The sequence below is a fragment of the Corvus moneduloides genome, chromosome 2, assembly GCF_009650955.1.
Source record: "Corvus moneduloides isolate bCorMon1 chromosome 2, bCorMon1.pri, whole genome shotgun sequence".
Taxonomy (NCBI): Eukaryota; Metazoa; Chordata; class Aves; order Passeriformes; family Corvidae; genus Corvus; species Corvus moneduloides.
The window spans coordinates 19,413,305-19,419,304 of record NC_045477.1 but is presented as its reverse complement, the minus strand read 5'-3'; the positions used below and the strand labels follow the sequence as shown (position 1 = coordinate 19,419,304).

At 58.4% G+C, this 6,000-nt stretch overlaps 1 protein-coding gene across 20 annotated transcripts in view; it reads left to right on the top strand.

Moving 5' to 3' along the window:
- Positions 1 to 1,749: 1,749 nt before the first annotated feature.
- The window catches only part of BBX (BBX high mobility group box domain containing), a 153,158-nt gene continuing 148,907 nt past the window's right edge, over positions 1,750 to 6,000 (top strand). For 8 of the 20 annotated variants that reach the window (XM_032098341.1, XM_032098342.1, XM_032098340.1 and 5 more), the window contains exon 1: positions 5,543 to 5,615. The gene's annotated coding sequence lies outside the window, so the exon portion shown is untranslated. Of the gene's footprint in view, positions 1,769 to 2,179; positions 2,282 to 2,751; positions 2,846 to 3,108; positions 3,129 to 3,883; positions 4,037 to 5,061; positions 5,081 to 5,542; positions 5,616 to 6,000 lie in introns of those variants that run through there. The other 12 variants (XM_032098353.1, XM_032098351.1, XM_032098355.1 and 9 more) reach the window with 10 other exon arrangements.

Genomic DNA, 6,000 nt, shown 5'->3' with positions numbered 1-6,000 from the left:
GTTAACAAAATGAAATAACCTTTAAAATGAAGTTCATGTATACTATCGAGTGTCTACATAACTTATATTGCTCAGTAATTACCTGATTTGACAGGATTTTGGCAATGAAGAGGTATGAGAGGCTCCATGGTGTGGTGTTATTACTATGGGTAAAAGAATCAAAGAAACAAGGCACTAATAGCACTAATACTGACATGTAAGAAACTGTACCATGTAAATTTTAACTGTCTGGATTAGGCCTCTTACTCTTAACCAGCAACTGCTTATGCATACTGAAAAGATGCTGCTTACCCACTACTGCAAAGCACTTCACAATCTAGAAACGATAGGAGGAAGCTCTGCCTAAAAATTAGGCCAAACTTTTCAAATGTGACTAATGAAATGTGTGTGCCTTCAATTGCCAGTGTCCCAGCCTCTGACACCTGACATGCACCTGACTTCTAGTGGATAGATGGTCAGCTCTGCCTTCTTAGCAATGAAAATGAAATAATCAAGTAGAACGCATTAATTACAAGAATATGTTTATGCTGTTATTTTTGTATTATTCAGGCACTGACAAACCCACCCTGCTTACAACAAACAAGAGGGTGAGGCAATTACAATACTTTTCTCACATTGTAAGAAAAAATGTGCAGGCTAATTTAAAATGCTTTCTCAGAAACATGGATACAATTTAGTTTTCTTATATAAGCTTGTACTTTACTGCACTGTATTATTCAGACATAAGAAGTATTATTTCATGGTTATTTAACATAATTCTGCCATACTGAAAAAAGGGGGTGGGGAATGAAAGAAGAGTAGACAAGCCATGGGAAGATGCTGAAATTAACCATATCACAATGGAAAGAAGCTCAGGACTGAGAACATATGGAATAAACTCTGCAACATCCTTGGATGTGAAAAGCCATCGTGAAACACAAACATTGCTCTCTTACTGGAAAAACAAAAAAAGTACATTTCCATTTTTTTTAAACTATTATTTCTTCAGACCTTTTTTTTTTAATGACAATTGCTGACTGGAAGTCAGCGTCCCACCTAGAGACACTGCCACACAAAATATTAGTTCTTCCTGACCCTAAGAATAAATGCCACGTGTCTTCTGCTTAAAAACCATCAAGGTCCCATGTTGCATATATTCAAGCCCTTGCGAACATTAATACACAGGGTCAGTGTACATCACACTGTGTTTGATTTCTGTAGTGGAAGGGAGCTTCTCCCAAAAAGTTAGACTACATTTCCAACACCCGTCAGCACAATCGCCAGGCAGCCACGCAAAAGCTGTTGGCCTCACACAGTCGCTTTGTGCCTATCAGCCCGTGAGCCACAGAAATTCTCAAATGAATTTCACATCCATGTGTTTGGTACGGTCCGCGAGGTGCAGGGCAGAGGACCGGCCGGACACGGAGCGTGGCGCAGACCCCAGCGTTATACTCGGCTAGTTCTGCCAGCCGAGCTGTCTTTACGGGAAGCCGATGTGAAGCCGGCCGTGCTGTCGATGCTGGCCCGGTGAGGGCCTCTCCGCCACGCCTGGGCGAGGATTCCTACGGCAGCGGGCACCGCCCGGAGCTCCTGCGCATCCCCGCGCGGCGCCGCTGCCCGAGCCCCCCTCTCCCGCTCAGGGGGCAGCGCCGGCCCGGCCCGTCCGCCCGCGGGGGTGGCTCCCCGTGTTTACTGCCCCAGCAGGGGCTGCGCGGATGCGCTGTTGCCTCCCGCAACTTCTGGCTCGCCGTGCTGTGGCCTCTGAATGAAACCCGCCCAACTCGGCCGAGTAAGTTATCGGGGGGATGCTCGGGGTGTGCCGGGCCGGGCCGGGCCAAGCCGAGCCCGCACCCCCCTGCCCCGCGGCGCTGCCCAGGGCAGGCGTAGTTTACTCTCGCGGCGCTGCCCGGGCGGCCAATGGACAGCGGCTGCCGGCGCTGTGGTCGGCACGGCTCCGCGCTGCCCCGGGCAGCCCCCGCTCCCTGCCCCACTCCGGCACCGCCGCCGGGGGCTCCGCGAACCCTGCGAGGGGCAGCGCGGCGATCTTTGTGTGAGTGTGTGCGGGGAGTGTGTGCGCCGGCAGCTCCCTCGCGGGCCGCGGGTGTAACGGCAACGCTGAGTGGCCGGCGGGCCCGTCGCTCAGCGCGCCGGCCAATGGCGGGGCGTCTTATATCGCGGGGAGTGTTGTGGCGCTGCCCGGGTTGCATGGCTCTGTGTGGAGCCGCGTTCCGCGGGCGCCGAGGCGGAGGGGCTGCGCTGCGAGCCGCGTCCGGCCCAGCGGCGCGGTGCGCACCCCGCCGAGGTGAGTGCCCCCTCCCGCCGACCCGCATCGGGCGGGCGGAGATGAGCAGCGGCAGGCAGGGAGGGAGACAGAGAGCGAGAGAGATAGGGAAAGGGGTGCCCTCGCCCCACACTTTACCCTCCGCGCCCCAGCGACGGGGCAGCCCCCCGCGCCCCTCCTGCGGCTCTGGCGGACGAGGAGGTGCGGAGCTTCCCCTGCCCGGCGCGGCGGCTGCCGCGGCTCCCAGTCACTTTTCCTCCCTCTTGCCAGCCCTGCCTTCGTTTTGAAAGTTTGGGCAGCGGAGGACGGGTGGGTTGGTGTCGCCAGCCCTCCTCCCGGCCGGGAGGGCAGGGGTGACTTGGGGGTGTTTGACGGGGAGGGGGCCAAGTGGATCGCGGAACAGCGCAGGGCATTTAAAACACCAGCGAGCCGAGCCCGAGAGGCGGCGGGGGTAGGCCAGCCAGTGCCAGGCTGCGTTTGAAACCAGGCACCTCTCGCCGCCACAGAGAGAGGCAAGAGCAGCGGCGGAGAGAGGAAGGGGAAGGAGGGCGAGGAGGAGGAGGGATGGCCACCGGCCGCCGCTCGGTGCGTGCCTCCGGGGGGACTTGACAGGGAAATCGCGGCAGACAGAAACGAAACTTCATCCCGAGGGGCGGCGAGGCGCGGGGGAGAGTGCGCGGATCGGTATCGGCTGCCGCCGGCCTGGGGGGCTCCGCGCCGCCGCCGCCGCGAGAAAGGGCGGGGGGGCATATAAAACCAGAGAGGGGGAAGCAGCCGATCCAGCGGCCGCACGGGGAGCAGGAGGAAAAACCCCGGCGCCGACCCCGACAACAACAGCGGCGGCCGGGCTCGGCCGGAGAGTTGGGCTGTGCGTTTTCCGGTAGTCATCGGCGATGCACCCGGGGCGGCGGCGGCCCCGGTGGGCAGCGGGGGGGCGGGCGGCCGGCCCTGCCGGAGTTTCGCGTGGATGCGGGATTATGTTGTGTCAATAAGTTTAAGGTGGAGAGGGAGAAAGGGAGGGAGGAAGGCGGGCGGGGGCCGGGGGGAGGCGGTGGCAGGCCTCGGCCGCGCGAAGTCCTATTTCTGAAGGTAAGTTGTGACATTGGGTGGTCGCGATGACAGAAAACTTGGCGAGGGGCGCCTTGGGGAGGGGGCGGCCGCCTCGGGGGGGGCCTCTCCCGGCCGCCGGGAGCCGGATGGGTGCTCGGCTGTTATTTGCTGCTGCGAGATCGGGTCGCTGGTAAATTACAGAAAGCAGCCCTCCTCCTCCTCCTCCCCCCGCTCCCCGCCAGGCGCTTCGCTCTTCCTCCTCTCGGGTTTATTTGCAATGTATGAAACTTGCATGGCTGTGAGGAGAGCCGATCCAGTGTGGGTTTGCGAGGAGGAGGAGGAGGACGGGGAAGGAAGGGTTGGAGGCAGGGGAAAAGGAGGCAGTCGCGTTAATCCCGGGCGCCGCACGGCAGCAGGTTTGCGTTAGGAATATCGGTGGCAGCCCGCTGCCGCCGCTGAATGAGGAAGGTAAAACGAAGCGATGCGAGAGCCGCCGAGGCGACATGCACGGCGGCGGGGCGAGAGGCACCGGCAGGCGGCTGCCCGCCCCCTCCCTCCCTGCCTGCTGCCTCCTCCCTCCCTCCCCGCCGGGGCGGGGAAGGACCGTGCCCGGGTCTCCCCCGCTCGCCGCCAGCCGAGCTGGGGGGCCGCGGGGCTTTAACCGTGTGCGGGGCGGATTCGCCACTTTTTCCGGGGAAGGCCCGCGGTTAAAAGTTTTCTGCGGAGGTGAGTATGTGCGGGGAGGCCGGGGCGCCGCCAGGCCGGCGGTGGTCACTCGGGCCTGGGGCGCCGAAACCATTGCCCGTCCTGCTGGTGACACGTCCAAGTCCCGCAGCCCGGCGGGGCGGCGGAGGGGCCCGGCTCGGCCGCCGGGGCAGGGACGGGGTGCCGGTCTCCATGTGGGCTCTCCCGGCGGTGGCACCTCCTCCCCGGTGGCAGCGGCGGCGGCAGCAGCGGGATCATCGCCCGGGCCCGCGGGGAGGAGGAGGGGAGCAGCAGGGAGGTGTTTGCTGCCAGCCTGCCTCGCCGGAGCCCGCCGGGGAGGGCAGCTGGGAGGGCCGGGGAGCCCCCCGCGCCCCCTCTCCGCGCCGCCGCCCCTTCCCTGCGCGCCCGCCCGCCCCCAAAGGTGTTGTGCAGACTTTTCCCCCGGGAGGGTGAGATTTATGCGCTGCATTATTGCTCCTCTCCTCCCCCCTCAAAGCAAGATGGACTCTCTCTTCTCTCTCTCTCACTCACTCTCTCCCTCTCTCTCGTTCTCTCCCCCTCTCCCTGTGTCTTGTCAGCCTTCAAGATCGACATTTTGTAACTAGGATGCAAACTTGATGGTGACCGGGGGCGGGGGGCGCGGTGGGGGAGACGGGAAAACCCTGGGTCACGGCGGTCTTTCTCCATATTTAATACCTTTTCTTTCCACCCCACCCCGGAGCCCGGATTCCGGTGGCCCTACACTTTGCACGGGCGGGGGTGGGCGGAGGGCGGGCGGCGGCTGCGAGCGCCGCTCCCCCCGCGGCGGCCGGGGGTCGCTCCCCGCGGGCTGCGGTGGCGGAGGGGCGGCTGGGCGGCCGCAGCGCTCCGGGCGGCTCGGCCGGGCTCTGCCGGGGGGCAGCGGGCATTACCTGAAACTGTGCTCCAGCCTTGCAGCCTTCGTCCGTCGCTCTGTCTGTCTCTCTTCCCGGGTGGATCTCGTACTTGCGGTCTGGCGGCTTATTCTTGTTGTTAATTTTTGCGTTGTTTGGCTTGTCCACGCGCGGGGATTGATCGCTCACTTGTGTAAGTTCCCGGGGGTTATTGTTATGTATGCCTCCTTGCAGATGGTGGTCAACTTTCTGTCTTTTATTTTGATAATACATGCAAGTATTACTGTGTGTCCATGTAAATAATTACGTGATGCATCCCTGTGTGTATGTATATGTGTCTGTGCACGCTCATAAACATGCATCCGTGTGAGAGAGACAGACAGAGGAAAAATTACCCACCCTGCTGATGCACACTCAGATTATTTGCTCCATTTGCCCCCTCCTAATGCCCTTTAAAGACACGGTGCAGCTTTTGTTTGCTCCTTACGGTTTCCTGTGGCTGTCATCTCGTTTTAATGACAACTTAGCTGAGGTGGGGGTGAGGAGGAAGCAAGTTTCAAGTTTTGGGATCTCTCCTCTTGTTGGTGATGTGGTGAGTTGCAATATTGTAAAATCATGGTGTGCTGATGATGTGCCTTTATTTGATACTTTATAGGTCACTATCACATGACAAAGGGTTTGAGACAGCTTCATCTTCGTCTGTCTGTAATTTCCATTTACCTTCCTGGGTAAGTATGTAAACTGTACACATGGAAAAAGAACTTGGTTCTTGTTGATAAGACAGTGTTTCTCGTGCTGCCACTTTTTATGAGGAAGATGCTTGTTCTGGTTTTAGTACTTCAGAAGACATGTCTTCTCCAGGTGCTAATACTAGAATACAATGTTTGTATGTAGAGGTGCATCCAAATAACCTGGGAGTTAAGAGGCTGTGCATATTCAGAGCTCTCTTCACTTATTTTTTTTTCTTGTGTTTTTCTTTCCCTTAAAACTTTGTAAAGATAATCAGCTGACTGACTTAGGGCAAAAGTTTTAAACCAGAGTAACATTAGAATATGCAAAGTGCAACACACAGGTCAAAAATTTAATGAGCGTGTAAAGCCCTTTTAAAATTCA